This window comes from Pleurodeles waltl, chromosome 4_2 (assembly GCF_031143425.1).
Source record: "Pleurodeles waltl isolate 20211129_DDA chromosome 4_2, aPleWal1.hap1.20221129, whole genome shotgun sequence".
NCBI classification, from domain to species: domain Eukaryota; kingdom Metazoa; phylum Chordata; class Amphibia; order Caudata; family Salamandridae; genus Pleurodeles; species Pleurodeles waltl.
This window is the reverse complement of record NC_090443.1, coordinates 462,476,527-462,497,757: the sequence shown is the minus strand read 5'-3', so window position 1 is coordinate 462,497,757 and position 21,231 is coordinate 462,476,527. Positions and strand designations below refer to the sequence as shown.

At 44.2% G+C, this 21,231-nt stretch overlaps 1 protein-coding gene across 2 annotated transcripts in view; it reads left to right on the top strand.

The window, feature by feature from the left end:
• Positions 1 to 21,231, top strand: part of COL5A3 (collagen type V alpha 3 chain) — a 546,803-nt gene that overhangs the window by 1,341 nt on the left and 524,231 nt on the right. The window lies entirely within an intron of this gene.

Sequence of the window (21,231 nt, the reverse complement as noted above, 5' to 3'; positions counted from 1 at the left end):
TACAGTGCAGTCATTACACAGTAAGGTACTTGCATACATACGCAGTACAGCGACACCAAACCCACAATCTCCACAGACAAATGTGCAGTGTCGCCCACATTGGACGCTTTAGAGACACATCTATAGTTGCTCCAACCGTGCGAACTTGCCAGACATATCATCAGTGCACCCAACCGTGGAGCTGTTCAGACACGCATTAGCAGTGCAACCAACCTTGGAGCTGTACAGACACACATCAGCAGTGCACCCAACCTTGGAACTGTTCAGACACACATCAGCAGTGCACCCAATCTTGGAGCTGTTCAGACACGCGTCAGCAGTGCAACCAATCTTAGAGCTGTACAGACACACATCAGCAGTGCACCCAACCTGGGAGCTGTACAGACAGGCATCAGCAGTGCAACCAACCTTAGAGCTGTACAGACACACATCAACGGTGTAACCACCCTTGGAGCTGAACAGACACACATCAGCAGTGCACCCAACCTTGGACCTGTTCAGACACACATCAGCAGTGAACCCAACCTTGGAGCTGTACAGACACGCATCAGCCGTGCAACCAACCTTAGAGCTGTACAGACACACATCAACGGTGTATCCACCCTTGGAGCTGAACAGACACACGTCAGCAGTGCAACCAACCTTGGAGCTGTACAGACACACATCAACGGTGTAACCACCCTTGCAGCTGTACAGACACACATGGACAGGGCTACTGGGCCTGCGCGGCTTACACGTGCACAGACACAAACCGTGCCAGCTTTACAGACAGAGGTGCATTGCCACCTCTGGTGCAAAATTCGCACACGCCTTCACTGCCACCTGTTTCGCAAACTTTGCAGACACACTTCAACCACAGCAAGTTCAATGTCAGTTTTACAACTTTCATGTTGAGTGCCAACAACCCTGCCTTAGAGGCTGGCACTTGCAAGGCCACATTTACAAACGTACAGTGCCAGTAAGCGGTTCACATATAGATTTTTGCCTCCAGCCGTGCAACATTTACACACACAACTCAAACTAACACTCATGGATACACGTCCAGTGGCTCAGGCATTGCAAGATGTATACAAGAGTGTAATGCAATTAACTCCGTGGGTGTCTGTCTTTCACACATGTGCAGCTCTGCCTTCACGGGCACAGGTGCCGTGCCACGTAGCACCTGAGCAGTGCCACTAACCCTGCATTACTTGCACACATACGCAGTGCTAGCAATGACACACAAATATCGAAGCACCATAAATTCTGCGATCTTTACAGATGCCCAAGCGCAGTGCCAGGAACCTTGACTGCTTTACAGACACACACGTTTTCAGCTCCACCAGTTATACAGACACATATGTAGTAGCACCACATCCACGAAATTTACATTCACACACGTGCGGTGCCCCCAGATTTTCGAGCTTTACTGACATGTGTAGTGGTACACATACCCCAGTGGGCTCTACAGACAAGTGTTTTGTCACCAACACAGCAACCTTTACAGACACCAATGTTCAGTAGCACAAAGTCTCCAAATTTTACACCAGCACACTTTTACACACATAAGCATGCAGTGCTGGTAGCCTTGCAGGGTGTAAAGGTGCATACAAGCACACACGTGTTGCTAATGCATGCAGTGGCAACGCCACCAAACACTTCAAGTTTTACAGACACACATGCAGCCACACCACCACCGCAAATTCTACAGATGCGCACGCGCAGTGCCACCAGTCCTGCAAGCTCGCGTGCAGTGCCACAAATCTTATGAGCTTCATAGGCACGAGTGTAGCTTCAGCAAACCTGTAACTTTTACAGAGACATAAGGTGCAGTGTAACCAACACAACAAGATTTACAGACACTAACCCGCTGTCCCACCAACTCTACAAACTGTACACACACACGCCGTATCACCAACCATCCAAGTTTTAGACACAAACACAGACCCATTTTACACGCATACACCCTGCCAGTACACGCTCACATGCACCAGCCTCGTTAGGTTCACAGACACACCATCCCGTGTTCCAACGCCTGCACCTGCACAGATTACAGACACGCGTGCAGCTTCGGACATATTTACAGACACGCACTTACAGAACGACTATCTCTGCAAGTTTCACACCCACATGCAGTGCCACGAACACTGACTGAGCTTTATAACAAAATAGTGCAGTGTTTACAACCTCTCAAGCTTTACAGGCACCTGCAGAGCCACCAGCACGAGGTTTACTTCACACACTTGCGATTCATCAAACGTGGCACATTTACACCTCACACACACCTATGCGGTGCCACCATGTTTATAAAATGCGCGTGCGGTGTAGCAGATGTTCGAAGTTCACAGTAAACGTTCAATGCCCTAGACCCTGTTGCTTGACTGACTCGTGTGCAGTGCCGTCATCCCTGCAAGTAAAGCACAAACTGATGCCTGGTCTTCTACAGCACACAAAATATCCTGCTTTACGTCCTAACCCTTGAGATTGCTGGCAGGGGTTACACGAACATTCTTTGAGTTAGTAGGCCCATGCATTGACATACCTGCAAAGTACCTGGAGGTGGGCCCCTCCCCATGGACCCAGTCAGGATTCTGCAGCCCGTGCACAGTGTACTGTGCTGAGGGAGCCCCCCTGGAGACCTGGGCCCTCCCCGCACCGCGGGGGCTGCGGGGGCCTTTGTTACGTCACTGCGGTGACCGATAAAATCCCAGTAACACGCACACTGTTGTGAACTGGAATAGCCGCAGTCAGTAATCTCTTTGTTAGAACATGCAGCTTGGGGATAAGAAACGTGTCTAATTTTCATTTCGGGTGAATACCACGAAACTGTGTAAAAATAACACGAAATTACAAAAAAATACCTGAAATGCAAATACCATCTTTAAGCGCTGCATTTTAGTTTGGAATATGATCTTGTCAATTTTGGATGCAAGGCCGCATTTCAGGCTAAAAATGATGCAAAATAACATAAGTGCAACGAACAACCATTGCTCTCGTTCTCGTGATTTCCATGCGTCCGTACTAAAAGTGAGGACTAATTTGGAGTATTTTGCATAGCATGAAATTCGCAAAATTACATAAGATTACTCCAGTGTAGCAGGAATTTTGTCTGGGCCTATGTTTTCACAGTGATGTAAATAACAGGTATTACTGTTATAAAAGCTCATCGCATTATACACGTATCCAAGTTCCTTTACCTGCTATGTATGACTTGTAGCACTAAGAAGCAGGCAAACCAGCAAACTGGGACTACTCATTTATTTTTGGTACCACCGCTCCCTTATATTGTTCACCAGTTCCTTTGAGATTATGGCCAGTTCAAAGAAAGCATCAATGTGTGTTGAACTTGACGCAAGAGCAACCTTTTTATTGGGGTTCAGTTGCTGCAGCTGGTCGCTGTAACTGCTGCAACGTCCACTCTGCAATATCAAGTTATAGGGTTGACATCACGACGCTCTTTCGTAGCATTTCATGCTTCTTAGGTCGATTAAATGAAAGCCACTGGGTGGGGCTGAGTGCAGCGTTGACTGTAACTATCACGATCATCTGTCTATCAGGGGCGTACCTAATAGTGGTTCAGCAGGTGCAGTGGCGCCGGCTTCTGAGGCTTGAGGGTCCCATTTGCCCCCCCCCCCCCATTCATTCTGTATTTTCTTATCTAATGAAAGGTTGGAGGACGTTTTCAATGCTTTCACTGGGGTCAATAGCACAGTTACTACTGCACTGCTGTCTATACAAACAGCCCTACCCTGAATGGTAGGTGCGACCATTACCAGATTTAGCTGAACTCAGAAAGATGAGGGTTTAGTGAGCCCTGCCGGACTCTGCACGGGGCCCTACTTGCATCCTTTGGGCAGGGACTGAGAGCAACTGAACTATCTAATTAATGGCTATGTACGATCTCAGAAAATTCGGTACGTTAGTGCTATGCAAAATACCAAAAGCTATTTTCATTTATTTCAATACCTTGACCCAAAATGGGATGGGGCATTTCTTTCCTGTTGCGCGTGGCTGGGGCGCCTCAACTCGGATGCATGTGAAGCAGAGGAGGCCCAATGCAGTGTCCTGCCAGCTCTCATTTGGAGACTCAAGCAGGGCCGGACCGGAGAATCAAAAGCGGCCCTGGCAAAAAATAGGCAAACCAGCCCCACTTCCTTCACTCCTTGTGGAATCTCTTTCTATTCATCACTTCTCTCTTAATCCTTTCTTCCTATCTCTCTCTTCTCCCTTAGGAATAGCAACAGCAGCGAGGGTTATGTCTCTAATCCTATCTAAATTCATTTTTTAATCATTTTAGCACTCAGTGTGTCTTTCCGCCAATCTTTCACAAACTTAAAAAAAGGTTTAATACAAGTTTAATACCAAGCAAGTTCAGTTGAAACTGTGTTAGTAGGGTCAAAAAATTGAAGTTAATGCCCCTCAAAAATTATTTCTTTATTTCTACCTCTATATATATTTTCTGTCCAACAGGACAACATCAATGTATATTATAGCTTATCACCAGATTAGATGTTCAGTCAGAAATTTCGACAACTTGAAAATATTTTTAGGTCTGGCCTTAAGACAGGCTTAGCTAGTTTGCCAGCCTCGTGTTTTAAAAAAATACATACATATGCATACATTTAGGGTCTTTCAGTGTGCACTCTTCATCTATTGAGCTGTCCGAGTGTCATTCACATTTTGCATCCGCCCACCACATACAGCATAGGGCAGCCCATTTGAGCATTGGCCCCTATTGCCCAGTGGGTGATGACACGTTGCCTGATCATACAAGTGGAGCTGCCGGAAAATAAGTGCACTCCTCTTGATCTGTTTAGGTTTTACTCATATTGCATATGCATTTAAATAAATAAATAATAATAAACGGCTGGTAAGGCCAAGCCAAGTGGCTTTGCCAAAGCTCGTTTAAATGACTTAGAACATCTCAGAAATTCATATAGGAAAAGCGAAAAAATGCAGCTTTATTTTCTGCCATTCAGATTCACAAATCGGCACTTCCTATTTCAAAATGAGCATCTGATTAGTTTGGCACATGATGAACAGTTACCACGACTCCACCATCTTTGATTGGAGTTCTGCCAATGTAATCACGAAGCTAAGGGGGGGAGATGTGTGATAGACACAAATATATCGCAGGATGACACTAGTCTGCACCAGAACATGACACAGGCATATAGTAAATCTTGATTTAGTATATATGTCCCTTGGGCCTTGTGATTCACACATCTGAGTTTGCAGAGATCATTAGAGGGGCAAGTGATATAGCACTGGGATCCGCTGCACCCCATTAATGCTGTCAGTCCATACCGAACAGAAGTGCATGGGCAATCTCCTCGCTGCATTGATGCCCCTGGCACCCTTGCTTTGTCACTGAGCAAAATCTTCCGAAATTTACCTGTCAAGGTGGTTGTGGTCTTGCAGATGTTCCTCGACCCAGAAACACTCAAAGAGGGGAAAAATGTCCTTCGGAACTGCAAAGCCAAATGAGGTGAAATATCCAAAGTTGCAGTCACCTCGGACATTGAGGGTGCCCAACCACAGAAAATAACCCCTCCAGATCCACAGAACGGCATAATATGTACAACTTTCAGAGGTAATGTACGCAGGGCCTGCACATTAACATACTGGAGCATGGCCGTGCATGCACATACCATGTTCAAGGCAAATTCACAACATCGTATGTTAGACCTTCTCTCTGCGTGCACTGTGTGCACCATACACACACAGGAAACGCCGACTGATGATCCACGGTCAAATGCATGGGACCGTTTTTGCGGTGGTCTGAAAGTGACAAAATGCATATGCAACAGGCATGCACATTTCATGTATAAGGAATATTATTCAAAGACCCCAAAACACTACTTTTGGCTACGTTCTAAGGTTTTCAGTGTAGCCTTAACTGTAGAGCATCTGCTGTCAACTTTAATATATGCATATAGTATAAAAAATACGTATGCAAATGTTCATCGTGGACAATGCTTTTATAACCATTGTTCAACGTAAAATGGATAACGAATTTACAATCCGAAAACAGCGTATACATGCAAAAATAAAAAAAACTGAATTGGGTTGGCTTGGAACAATGCGAGGCCTGTATAATTGCCTAATAGACTCAGCATTATTGAGGAAGACTCATAAAGCAATAGATTATGGAAGGATTCTCCACCTCCGTACAGGCTGTCCTCTCATGTGATTTGAAATGAAAAACCCTCTTTTACAGTCATCCAACCAGCCCACCTGGGAAATGTGTTATAGGATAAGACTTAAAAAAAAACACATTATATTTTCCATTCTTTGTTATTCTTTAATTCATGAGTGGAGCACTCTCATGTAAACCTATTGTGCAGACAAAAACAAAAGTTGACTTTTAAGGCTTTGAAAAAGTGATGAAAAGGCATCTCTCCTGCCCACCATCGCAAGCATTTCAAGTGTTTCCCTGTCAGGTGTGAGTAGCGCATTCAGTCCCGAGATTTCTTTGCCTTCTTGAGCTTTCAGTCCTATATTGATACTGGGAGAAGCCTAGCTACTACTCAAGCCTGTCAGAGCCAACTTGAGGAGCTAATTATGCAAATAGACGCCACTCTACGCCGGTGGTAGGTGGGGCTAATGCCGAGCAAAAAGTACCATTCGGTTGCATCATTTGCACTCTGGGTTTTGCATGAGGGTGTTCTTCATGCAAATATGCCTCTGCCCCCCTCCTGAATACTGGGACAGCTTTCCAGCTCCTGCAGTAGAATGTATGACACTGCCCAGTGATCTATCAAAATTCTGCATATGTAAACCTGGGAGAGATGCTTATAAGGGGCCACCCAGTGAGTGATGCCACAGTACATCTCAAAACCCCAGCTGACATCTCCAGAAAACTAAAATAAACAGCTGCTGTCATCCAACAGAACTTCATTCTAGAATACCGATTGTTGATGATTGTTAGCGACCGTACTGGGTATGAATAAAGTTGCTTTTCTTTTCTGTACTGAATGGGCTCCTTAAGGAGTACATACCAGAGACTCATCATCATGTGAAGATGTCATAGGGAAACCCAATTCACCCTCAGGGAGAAGACTACTGAAAGCCTATCTGTGGAGGGACATAACTCGCAATCGTCAGCTGTCTAGTAGAACATAAGGCTAACATAGTTTGTTGGGTGGGAGAGGAGTCCTCTCAGCCTTTCTCTCTACTCTACGGACAAAGAGGGATTACTATACTGGGGATGGAAATTCCATTCATCTAGGTGGTGGATGTTATTCAAACCATAATAAGGACCTACAATCTCTGCTGCAGCAAGGAGGAGCCTAGAGGCGATTCGGTTTGAGGTGCTGAGAATTATAAGTCTCCTCATTTATGAATTTATTCGGAATAGGAAAGCTGTATCCTATCTCCAGTGGTATATAGTTGTGTAACAAAGGCCCTCGCAGCCCCCTCGGTGCGGGATGCCCTGAGCTCCAGGGCCCCCACTCAGCACATTACACTGGCATGAGACCTCCTGAGTGAGACTGGGGATGGGGACCCTCCATGTAGTGTGCAGGCCCCCCCCCCCACTCAAGTTTCGTTACGCAACTGGTGGTATATAACTCACACCGTAAAGATAATCTTGAAAATAATGGGACACCAGATACTACTAGCAGGGCAAATAAAATGTGGGCACTAAGTTATGTGTGTTTTTGGTATTTGAGTTCGTATTGTAGAAAGAGTTCGCACTCCTCACCTGCAGTCAGTTGCAATACATCCTGAAGCTGAGGTGGCCATCTTGGAAACCGCTACAGGGGAAGACTACACATCCTGTAATTTTGTGTTCCATATTGAGCAGGGTCATGCAGGCTCTGTCACAGTCTAGCCAGTCGCTTCCGCTGTCGTTAGAACAGTTACTCCTCTTTTTCCACATAACTCTTTACCCATTCTACTTTTTTTGTCCTCTAGTCACTGTTCCCCGCCTTTCCATCTCTTTCCCCCACAGCTCTTTTCGTAGTCCTTGCTTGTCTTCTCTCAACAACATTCCTTCACTTTAAATCTATTGCCACCTTTTCTGTCAGTTTCCTCCAATCGCTTCCTTCTTTTCCTCTCCTCTCATGCATCTACCGCATTTCCATCTCTTTGATTTCCCAGTCCTCACCTCTCCCTTAACAGCCCTTTCTCCAGTCTCTGTACTTTCTTTCTCATCTCCTCACTTATCCCCTACTTTTATTTTCCCTAAAGTATTTCATCCAGCCTGTCACTTATATGTTCTGCTTACTCACTCTTCAATGATCCCTCCCAGACCCCGCTCTGTTCTCTCTCCCCTCCCCTCTGGCCTTCTCCAACTCTCCCTTTTGTCTGCTACTTCTCAAGCTGCCCTGGCCCACAGAGCTCCACGGAGACTTGCAAAAAATGCAGCCCTCCCCTTGGAAAGAATCTTCGAGTGTTTTGGGGTCCTTGTTTGCTGAGCACATATAGAACATACTAACCTCGTGCACACACACAGCCAAGCCGCTGCCTTTGTTTCTGAGGGGGCTTCTGAGAGAAGCACATTCAGGGCTTATTTCAGGGGTGCGGGGCGAAGAAAACTAGTGGCTGGCTCAGCTGCAACAGAAGAGGGGAGGCAAGGTTATTTCTGTACACAGGCGGTCACTTGTAGCGCCAATACCCAGGGATGCCCAACATGCACCACCAACAAGCCATCACGCACTGTTTTGTAGCAGATCCGCAGTGGCAAGAATGAAAACAAGCACTGTCAAAGCCAAAAGGCCTAGCTTGCAATTTGAGACCAGAGGAAATCATTGCAAACCTCTACTGCTGTGCATAGGCAAAAAAAGATTGATTTCTGTATGGAGTGCATCTGTGAGATAAGGAATATAATGTGTGATGATTCAGAGTACTAGAGTTAGAATATAAAATAATCCCTAAGGTATTGGATGCAAGCACTCCGTTGGAGGCTACCACAAACAAGAGAAGAGAAGCTCGGTTCAGGGCTACGCCAAAGCCTACTCTAAATGTATTTTAAAGAAATAGTAACATTAGGTCTCGGAGACCCCTCTTAGCTGTCAAACGAGACCTAAAAGAATGAAGAATGAAGGTACAAAATGCACCGTTTGTAGGATACAATGACAACTAGAGGGCTCTGGGGGGAGTGTGTGTATAGGAAGGAGAAGTAACATGCACAGTTGTCGAGGTGGATAATTCCATAAATGGCATATAAGATAGGTGAGTGGTTTGGGCCCCTGCTTCAGAGATCCACGTTTAGTCTGCAAGCTTCACATTCTGATTTCAAGGTGGCCAATACGTTTTTCATGATCTTGTGTTATGTTGTATTATTTCATATTATGTTATGTGTATTTGTGTAGTGCACAACTCACCTGGGGGGATATCCTGGGCCTGCAGCAGGATTTGAATGGACCAAGACAGGATTGGGGCTAGGTAAACAACAGGTCTTCAGTTTCTTGCATTAATCAATAACAGAGGAGGAGGCCCTGGTGTGCAGGGGAAGGTCATTCCAGAGCTTAGGAGTGAGGGTGTGTGTGAGTAGGAGTCTGGTTGAAAGGAGGTTGATTTGTGGAAGTTCATGCAGTTATTGTGGTGTGTGGGGCAAATGTTGTGTAAAGTTTTATATGTATGTGCGAGGAGCTTGAAGAGTGCTCACTTGTGCACTTGGAGCCAGTGGATCTCTTTGAGGTGAGAGGTGATGTGAGTGTGGGGTGGGAGGTCGGGGTGAGCATGGCTGCTGAGTTTTGTATGGTCTGGAGTCTTCTGGACAGTTAAGTGTTGAGTCCAGCATAGAGTGTGCTGCCGTAGCCCAGCTTGCTGGAGATGAGGGTTTGGGTGACAGTTCTGCGAGTGTTGATAGGGAGTTTTATGAAGATCTTCAGTATCTTGAATGTATGGAATCAGGGGTCACTGACTGAGTTCGTTTGGCCAGTCATGGAAAGTTGGTTGTCAGTTACTATTGCTAGGTTCCTTACATGTGTTGCCAAGAGGAATGTTGGTCCAAGTTCATCAAGCCACCAGGTGAAGTCCCACAGCGAGGTGCCATTGTGAAGATTACTACTTCCATTTTATCTGTATTGAGCTTGAGGCATTTGATTTTTATCCTTTTGTTGACTTCGATTATGCAGGTAGAGAAAGTAGTCCAATTGTTTGGCATTTTGTTGTAGAGGGGGACAACGAGTGAGTGTCATCAGCATAGGGTATGACGTTGATTGCATGGGTGTGAATGATTCTGGTGAGTGGGGTCATGTAGGTGTTGAACACAGTGAGGCTGAGTGAGGAACTCCGCAGATGAGATTGATGATATCCGAGGTGAGTGGAACCTGTAGTTCTGACACAAGTATAGAAAGCTATCAGGTCTGAGTACTTCAAGCAGTCCGTGTTCATCTGTGTATCATGGTACATGGAGTTCAGTATCTGAAACAGGAACATACCCCAGTAACAAGCTTCAAATGTAACAGAAAAATCAGGACTCTGTGAGCTATATAAAGATGGCAGGGGTAACCTTAGATCTTTGCTCTTGCTCTCATAGCTACCAAAAGAAAATGCTGCCCAGCCCAGGAGTTTGTTTTGTGAGGGGCATTGTGAGGTAGGATCAGCAAAGCAGCTGCCCCTTTTCACCAAAACAACCCACTCTAAGATAGCAGCTGATTATGGTGTTGGTGTGTTGCCATTGTGGATGTCATGGGCCATACATTGGTGCCCTGAGCAAGCATAAGCTCACAATACGTCTGCATGGGGGCATTGCTTGCCAAGGCTTTTCTGGGTGGCATGGGGTGTTTTTCTTCTTTTGTGATTTGGTAGGGTCATCACAAACTCTGGCTCAAGTATGGTAGGTCTTTAATATGACAGCATTCCAAAAGTAAATGAGCTGTGTTTTTCACCTTCTCTGGTTTGTTTTGGAGCAGCTGTAAATAGGCTGTTAGTGGGTTTTAGCTGGTTTAAAATACGATACTAGGAATTTCAATTTTTGTATGGCTTACTGGTGGCCATGGCTGCCCAACTAACCACCAATTCTGTAAAATGTAGACACCAGTGTTGCCCTCGCATGGAGGATTCACCTCACTCTAAGAGGACTTGGCAGTTGGTGGCATATCTGGACAACCTATATAGGACACAGGGCACTAGTTTGTTGAACTGTTGCATTGGTTGGAGTCTTTCATCCAACCTTATACTTAGATTAATTGTTTCTGCGTATCTAACCGCACATGAGTTGATTCTTTACCAGGTAAATCAGGTGAATTATTTGCAGTATTTCAAGTAAAAATCAGTTTATTCAGATCCTGGTGGGTGGCTGTAATCAGGGCGGTCCAGGGTGTGCAAGTTCAACCAGTCCCACTACAGACACAACTACAGACCCCCAACACCACTCCAACCTTGCTTAGATGCATAGCACTTGGCATACTAGTCTCTGAGACAGGAAGATCTCAGCAAATCACTTCTGTATTTTGAAATCACCACTTGTGCCGATCAAAAAGTGCACCGCAACTCAAAACTATCAGCTACATTGCACAAAAGCCCTGTAACTCAGCACACAGACAGACAAGAGATGCATCAAGCTTCCCACCACTGCCAAAAATTACACTATCTACACTAAACCCACAGTAGCAATAGCTGCCTGCTACATGTCCAAAAAAACTCTAGCCCCCTACTACAGACCCTCAACTTCAATAGCCACCCATTGCAGGTGTACAACAGTACTAGCCGCAATATGTAAAACCACAAGAGCACCAATTGCCTATTGCAAACCCACAACAGCACCAGTTGCCTACTGCAAACCCACAACAGCACCAGTTTCCTATTGCAAACCTACAGCAGTACCAGCTGCCTACTAGAAGCATACAGCAGCACAAGCCACTCACTACAAACGTATAAAAGCATCAGACACTTGTTAAAAAACCAACAGAGCAGCATCCTCCTGCTACAAACCCACAGCAGCAGCAGTCACTTACTCCAAACCGGTTAAACAGCCCCAGCTTCCTGCTATAAACTTGCAACAGCACCAGCCTTCCACAATAAAACAGCAAAAGCACTAGCTGCTGATTGCAAACCACAAGAGCACCTATCACCGTCTACAACCTGCACAAGCCACCTACTACAAACTCACAACAGTATGAGCCACTTGCTGCAAACATACACCACCAGCCACCTACTGAAAACATACAAGAGCTCCAGCCTCTTACTACTAAACCACAACATCACCAGCCTCCTCCTTTAAACTCACTAGAACACCAGCCTCCTGCTATAAATGCACTGTGCACCAGCCACCTACTATTCACTCCAAACATTACCAGCCGCCTATTGCTAAACCAGAACAGCGACCAATGAGCAGTGAGAATACCCCTCAGACCAAACATAGAAACCCCTCAATTGATAGGAACTGTGCAAAAACGTAGCACACAAAAGGACGAATATACAAAAATATATTATTTAATAAATCTAAACATCAAAATTATTACAAATACAGTTAAAACCACATATCACAGATCAAAGACAATTAATCTTATTCCAATGTACATGCAACTTCATTTGTTTCAAAAGAACTCGTTTCTGTGGATAATTTTGTACAAACCACCTTCTTCAGGGCAATTTTATAATATATTATTTGTATATAGATTCTTTTTCAATTAAAATTCACCTGTTAGTACACACATAAAATCACCTTCTAAAATAATTTAATGTACTCATTTTAAAATCAGTTTCCTTCCTCATGGGATCTTTACACCGGGACACCACCAAACCCCAAGTATATAAGCACTAGATAAATGAACCACTCAAAGAAATAACATATACGACTGCAGGGATTGTTTCACCACCGATAGGATGTTTAGAAATGAACCTGACGCTCCAAATAGAAAAATCACACTGATCATCCGTTTACTTTGAAAGGATGGTGTAATTTCAAAAGTCCTCTTCTTCATGTCAGCATAACGTAATCCATACAGATAGCTTGAGAGTGGCCAACCAACTTTCAAATCGACCACTTTCTGTCTCTGCGCCAATGTGTGAAAAAACACACCTATGCAGCGCAGAGGCCTCTATGCATCCACGCATCACAAAGAGGTTTACTGGCACCAAAAGAACCGCATCTAAAAGTATTTCTGAGGAAGGTATATTGACTTCACTAATCTGATATTCTAGGGCCGCCAAAAGAGAGGACTACAAATAGGCCGAGAAAACACCTAGAGCAGTGGTTCCCAACCTTTTGATTTCTAAGGACCCCCACTTTAACATTAATGGAATCCAGGGACCCCCACTGAATCATAATGGGAATCCGGGGACCCCCGCCTGAGTCATTACTGGAAGCTGGGGACCTAATTTGTCAATATTTGTTCATATTTTTTAATTTTTTAGGCTCTCGCGGACCCCCTGAGAAGGCTTCGTGGACCCCCCAGGGGTCCCCGGACCACAGGTTGGGAACCACTGACCTAGAGTATTCTAGCATGATAACAATTTGTATGCTGCCCCTGTCAGCCTGACTTCAACAGCAACAGGCAACTCATTCGAGTGGCCACATGGTTTCTGTGTTCAGTGTGATGCATTTAACATGATTTGAGTGATGGAATCAAAGGAACGCACACACAACACACACACACCGTACACCACCGCAAAATAGGAATGAAAATATTTCATCCCAGAATCTTACACTGGCAGTGCTGTGGACTCTATACACCAATCTTTGTAGTAAAAAAAGTTGAAAGCCCTTTCTGCCATTCCTTCAAGACCACTTTGCAGTGCCTACTCAGCTTTCTGTAATCTTTGAGCTAAATACCATCCTGTATGCAAGGATATAGTAGGCTCATCCAGAACTGAGGGCCAGATGTAGCAAAGGATTTGCTCCTCACAAACGGCGAAAATCGCCGTTTGCGAGGCGCAAATGCCTCTTTGCTATGCAGAAATGCATATTGCGAGTCGGGACCGAGTCGCAATATGCATTTCAGAATCGCAAATAGGAAGGGGCGTTCCCTTCCTATTTGCGATTCCGAGTGGTATGCAATACCATTTGCGACCGCATATGCGGTCGCAAATGGTGTCGCAGTTACCATCCACTTCAAGTGGATGGTAACCCACTCGCAAATTGGAAGGGGTCCCCATGGGACCCCTTCCACTTTGTGAATGGACCCACAAATATTTTTTCAGGGTAGGTAGTGGTCCAAGTGACCACTACCTGCCCTGAAAAAAAACCGAAACTAAAGGTTTCGTTTTTTTTTTTAAGTGCAGCTCGTTTTCCTTTAAGGAAAACGGGCTACACTTAAAAAAAAAAAAAACTACTTTATTGAAAGCAGTCACGAACATGGAGGTCTGCTGACGACAGCAGGCCTCCATGTTTGCGAGTGCCTAGACTCGGTATGGGGCTGCAATTTGCGACCCACCTCATTAATAATAATGAGGTGGGTCTTTGCGACCCCATACCGACTCGCAGAAGGTGTCTGAGACAACTTTCTGCATAACATTTTGCGAGTTGCAAATTGCGAGTCGCTAGTACTCGCAATTTGCAAGTCGCAAAATGTTATTTTGCTACATCTGGCCCCGAATGTCCAACACCTACCTCAAGTTTATCCCAATCAAGACAGAATTACTGTTATTTGCCAAAAACAACCTACAAAATACTCTACAAACCTGGCTCATTGACGTGAACCTTGACCACTTCAAATCCCAGCTTCAACAGAAGGCTAATTCATTTGGATTCACTCAAGGCACCAACCTCGCCCTCATAAAGCACATTGTCAAAAAAAACAACGATGACGTGTTACCAGCTCTCCATTCTAAAGAAATTCAAACAATTTCTCCCAGAAAACTTCTGAACTGCTGTTCCTGCCCTGGTAGTCTTGCATCTGAATAGTGATAAAACCCTGATGCATGGCCTCCCAGACTCCAAACTGGCACTGCTAAGGGCATCATTCACACCACAGTATGCCTCAACCACAGCCTGAAGAAATGTGATCATGTCACTTCCATCCTGATGGAACTCCATTGGTCCCCCTTACTGGCCAACACCATTTTCAAAACCAACTTAGAAAGTTACCTCAACCAGCACCCCTAATTGTTTTGCAGGGAAGCTGACCATCCCTGGTGGTTCTCGGGACACCTGTAGCAAGGACAACTTCAGATCATAGACTAAGAAGTGTAAGAAAGAAAAAACAAAAACAAGAAAGTGGTCTTTTTCCATCTATGCACCCAGTCCACTAGGACCAACCCGGTGCTACTCCAATTTATGAGAGTTTAAGACTTACTTCTTCAAAGAACGTTCCAACATAATGCATTAATAGTCCACAAAACAGCTACCTCACTCATCTCTCATTGTCATTTATGGTTGTCTTTGACCATGTACAGTGCTCAGCTGGCTTTTGACTAGGTTCGAGCTATCTAAATAATTTATACCTACCTATAAATAACATCCTCACAAACCCAAAGTGTTGGGTAAAAGTGGTTACAGCTCCTTGTCTTTACAAATCCCAGACAGAGCAGCAAATCAAAAGAATCATGTATGAGGGGGCAATCCGCACCACTCTCTGCCTTGTGTATGGCTGCATTAGGATAAATGAAAAGCTACATAACACAATCATGTTATTACCTTTAGTTTCACAAAAGCCTGTCCCAGCATTTATACCACTTTTATGTGAAGTGTGTCTATAGTTTCCCCAGACACATTAGAATATTTCTCCTCAGAGGTCCACGGGTGTACCGTTATTCAAAAAATGCCATAACTGTATCTCTGAATAGATTGCTATTGTTGTTGCTATCAAACGAGCCTGGTGGTTGATACATTAGCTGCACAGAGCTATGTGTTGGTAAAAGGTCCCTTCTTGGGTCATCCCCAAACTTTTTGCCTTCACCCTCCTATTTTTACAGAATTTGTTTTTCAATGGTCTTAGGTCTCTGTGCACGTTACCATTGCTAACCAGTGCTAAAGTCCTTGTGCTCTCTCCTCTAAACATGATAGTATTGGCTTATCCCTAATCAGCATATTAATGTAAGCTCCTAGTGAAGTGCACTACATTTGCCTCAGTCTTGTAAATGAACTGCTACATGTGGGCCTGCAGCACTCATTGTGCCACCCACATAAGTAGTCCTTTAACCATGTCTTAGGTCGGCCATTTGCAGAGCTTGTGTGTGCAGTTTTGAATTGCCTTTTTGACCTAGCAAAAAACCTTTTGCCTGATACATACCTTCCATTTTAATACATATAAGTCACCCCTAGTGTTGGCACTATACAGCCCAGATGGAAGCGTGCAATGTATTTAAAAAGCAGGACATGTACATTTAAGTTTTACATGTTGTGGAAGAGAAATACTCTTAAAATCGTTTTTCACTACTGCAAGGCCTATCTCTCCCATAGGAGAACATTGGAGTCGCCTTATTACAATTTATAAGCGTAATTTCCAAAGGGGAAGATATAATTCTTTCAAGATTGGTGTCTTTGGAATCACAATTTAAAATCTCACCTAAGAGTGAAGTCAGATTTTAAACTGAAATTCTAAAAATGCCACTTTTAGAAAGTTGACATTTTCTTACTTTAGCCATTTGGTGTCTGCTGCCTGTCTCTGATCACATGTTGTGACTGGGTGGCAGCTGGGCTTTGTGAGTTCCCCCTAGATAGCTATACACAATTGAAGCTTAGGTGTGACATGATGGGCCATCCTGGCAGGATGAGAAGGAGGAGCTGGACCCAGCCCCACTTACACCTGAATAGGCTGTGCCCTGTCCACACATAAAGAGCTGCATACCTCCTGTGGTGAGTGTAGAGCCAGGGCAAGAAGGGCATGACTTCTAGTGCACTTCAAAGGCCTGTCTTTGAAGTCTTTCCCACTTCAAAGGCACCACTGGGTATAAGTACTGGACCTCAGACACCACCACTTCAGTACACTTCTGCTGCCTTGCTGTACTGACTAGCTGCATGCTGCCCACTTGCCTGGTGAGAAAGAACTGGACCTGCATCCCATCTTGAACCCAGGACCCCAGAGTGACTCAAAGGGCTAGTCTGCTAGCCTCCTTATCTGAGCCTCAGGGGCATAACAGGCTCCCCAAGGCTCCTGGACCTGTCTTCAATGAGCTCCAAAACCCCAAAAGGTGCCTCTCAGGTCCTGGACCCTTCACGTAGCACTTGACATTAAACTTTTGGGATCTTCACAAATGCAAATGAGCTTGATCGCTCCAGAACCTCGTCGCTCACCTGGAAATCCAGTGTAAGCAGGCGCAAGTTTACCTCTTCACACAGCAAACACCGTCTGCATGTTGGATCGCCACACGAAGGCTCCAGCCCATCTGTCCATGACGCCTGGAAAACTGCTCCCCACAAACAGGACTCTTGGCAAAGTTCTTGAGAAGGTAAAACTTCAGCAGGACTAATCTGGAACTGTATCCATCATGGTTGGCTTGAAAATGTGACTTTTACCCAGTCCATATGCTTTTAGGTGCTATATTGCAGTTTATTATTTACAAATTCATAACTCCAGTTCTACTGATTGGACGTCTGTTCTTTTGGTCTTGTTTTCTTTATTAAATGCTGATCTATTCTTCTAACCTTATGTGGAATCTTTTTGTCTGGTGTTTTTAATGTTCTACTGTTTAAAGTGCTGCACAAATACTTTACACACTGCCTCTAAGTTAAGCCTGGATGCTCTGTGCCAAGCTACCAGGGTGTGAGCACAGAATTAAACTATGGATTGCCTGACACTTACCCTGCCTAAAGGTGCGATTGCTGCTTGACCAGGGCTTATACCCCAGTCAACAAGTAACCTAATTTCTAACCGTGTGCATTTTCTACAGGCCACAGGTTTTACCCTTAGCTTGGCACTTTCAGTATTGCAACCTTCTTGGGAACTTTATGTAGCTAACACTGATTTATAATACCACATGTGGTAAGTGCTATATAAATACTAAGCAAATATAATGTGTTACCGAGTCCCACCTTCCTGCAGATAAACAATCACACCCCTCAATACAGACACCCTTACACTATGGTGCAAGGATGCCTGTGTTGGCGCTGGCAACTAAATTTAGTTCCGCGTAAGGGGTGCACCGTAATTGTGTAAGTATGGCGCATCCCGCGTTTTCAAAAGTGGCATAGTATTGCAAATTTTGTCGCAGCACCGCGATGCACCACTTTTTCATAAATCTGGGCCAGAGTACCTTAGACCATCACACGCATGCCCAGGATTGGAAACAGTGACTGTAATGACGTGAAGGGAGATGAGCATCCTAGCAACATTTCAAGAAATGTGTAGAAAGTTCTGTCCAACAAACTAAAGATCTGCAGTTTGATCGAAACCAACAATTGTTCTCCTGCATGCTGTCTCTGTAGACTTCATTGGAATGAGGTCTTTCGGATGCCTTCCCCAGGGCCCAGAAATATGATTTATAAGCGTCAACTACACGTGGCTTGGAGCGACTCATGCAGTATGTCTCAGGTGTCCCACGGATTTCCCCTGAGGCACTGCACAGTCTCTGACAAGCTTGCAGATGTCTAAACCTAGTTACATCGTAACCAGTGAAGTAAATGAGTGGGTTGATCACCTGCTACTGAGGTATTTTCTTCACCGGCAGTTCGGAAGAAGTAGTCCCGGTCGATCCAACTTCAAATTTCATCCTCCTGGAGTCAGTAAAACAAGCACCATTGAGGTACAAAACAGTGCTTAATTTGTAAATAAAAAGGTGCCGGTGCTCGAAGCTCTCCTCTTCAACACGCGGCTGCTGCAATTAAAAGTGCGAGCACATAATGCTGAGGCAGCGTAATCCTGAAGCCACCTCGGGCGTCCTCAATCCATTTACATTCACTCCCTGCCCCTTCAGCTTACTCTTGCAGCTTCCTGCTTTTCCCCTTCTGACGCTTTTTCGTTTTTCTCTTCCTCCGTCTTTCCCACATGTCTTTTGCTCACATGAAATGCTTGAGACAGAAAACTAAGCGCCACCCTCAGAAATAAGTGCCGATGCTCCGCACCGGAAACAACAAGCACAAATTAAGCACTGGTACATAATTATAATTGATTATAGAGTTCACTAGTTGTGGTTTCCGCATATATTATAAAATGCTTATATTGTTCTGGTGTTTCGAACAGAGATGACTGACATTTTCATATGGACTGTCTACATGCCTCTTGAAAACGTTTTAGTTTTAGTATTCAGATTCTGTCAACGATAATTGTGGTTCAGGAGATAAATTGCTTTTTTTGGCAAAGACATTTCCAGCAGCTGGTAATAAATTCACTTCAAATTTGAGACAAAGCTCCAAACATCTTCAGGCTCCTACAACTCTGCTCAGCTGCTCAGCCTTCATTAGTCCTGAGATGGTGGAAGCCAGCAAACATTGTAGAAGGAAACGAAACAAGCACTAGAAAAGCCAATAGATCTAAACTTTGGAACCTATTAGCATTGATGATGCCTTTTGGCAATGCTGCACAGCATCTACAAGTTTTACCCACTAAGTTGTGTTGTGATTGACCTATGGTCATTTGTTAAAAGGAGTGTGACAACGCACTCAATAGAGGACTAGTATTTTTGTTCAAAGCAACTAAGCAAGTCTATTAAGCCTTGATGTCTAGCAGACTTTGGGACCAACACACTGATTGCACCACAAGTGTGGGGAAATGCTGGTTAAGTAAATCCAAAGCCAAAATGATCTCTTGTATGTCGGAGTAGCAAATTCAAAGGAGTGTCAGCCATACCAAATTCGAAATAGTGTAATTAAGTTCCTCTATGAATTGTAACTTTGAAGTTCCAGCTGGGATATCTTCTAAATGACTGGTAACAGCAGCCACAGATAGTGCCAGACACCGAAGGAACATTCTCCTGAGTCTGAAACCAATTGATGATATTGTTGTCTCGGTACGATCAAAGATGTACCCCTTCTGAATCCATCACACACAGCTAAAATCAAGCGAAATATCTGTGTGAAAAGCTTGGGGAAATTGAAGAATTACTGGAGAAATCAGACCTGGAATTACTGATCCCCATGGTAATGACTTATTTCTAAGGGGGCCTTCAAGGTCCTAATTGTAATGGCCTACCACTAGGTTTACTGATATCCACAGTATCAGAAGTTCTGAAGGTAGGGGAAATCCGGGCCATTTCCAGGGCCATTCGTAATGAGGGCCTCAGTAGTGACCTGAATCTTTAACAAATTAATATAAGAGGTTGTATGGCCAATTTCCTGTATTTTCTTGAGCGAAGGCTTTTACCTTGGGAAAGCAAATTGTATGGGTTTATACGGCTTTAATATCCTGGATATTACAGTGCAAACACTGTTTAAAGGGGACAGAAAGACAGCATAAAGATGGCAGTATGATCAGTCCTGTTTCCTTTCTTAATACATCATCAGTTCGAGCGAGTATAAGGTTTCACCATCACAAAATAAAGTAGGTACATTGCCCTGAATGCCTTTGTACAGATATATAAGACAAAGTCAAGCATGCTCGCACATATATATTGAAACATTCTTGTATGGTGCATGAAATTCTCCACCTGCGTTGTCCATCAGAGCTGTGCTAATAGCAGTTGTCTCGTCTTTCCCGGTTCTTCACTTCTTTATTCAGGGGTGGATGGACTTTTCCCATTACCCATAACTGTTGGTAATACGGCTGAAAGGACGTAGAGATTACTCGTCCTAATGAGAGCCACCTCCTGAGACCTTCCGTACCTTTCCTTCAAAGCTCCTGGCACAACTGGCACCTAGTGAGACATATTGTATGCCACCAAGATTTACTTCATAATTAAGCATCCCATGCCTAAAAGCAACCCCTCAAATGCTCCTTGATGATTAGGATTTTGTGGGTGGGAGTCATTTTAATCTCTATCACACAGGATTTTTCACTGTCTTTATTCGTTTTATAAGTAGAGGTGTGTAAAGAACTCAAACTTTTTCACATTCCCCTGAATGAAGGGGAGCAGACACTGGGGTATATAGATGTGACAGCTCAGTCTTATTTTTGTTTTCATCTGCCAAGCCTAATGCAAAATGGTCTCAATTACTCAATTACTGTTTAGCCAAATCATGTTTAGGGGTGTGCAAAAACTTATATACTTTCATTCTCTATTATTATGTCAAAATTCTGAAACATTCTGCTGAATTCCACAAACCACAAACACATCATTTAGTGCTATTTGTTTTAGGAAGAAATGTATTCTCATGTATATTTTGGACACAGGGACACATTTTGGGTTATAATAAAAAGCACTAAATCGCACATGAGCCGAACAGCAGCCACCTCACCTTTTGTTGTTCGTTTTAGCAGCCACATACCTTCTTTTTCTTCTTTTTGCTACTGTGCTCCCAAAATAGGATAGTTCCTAAAAGCA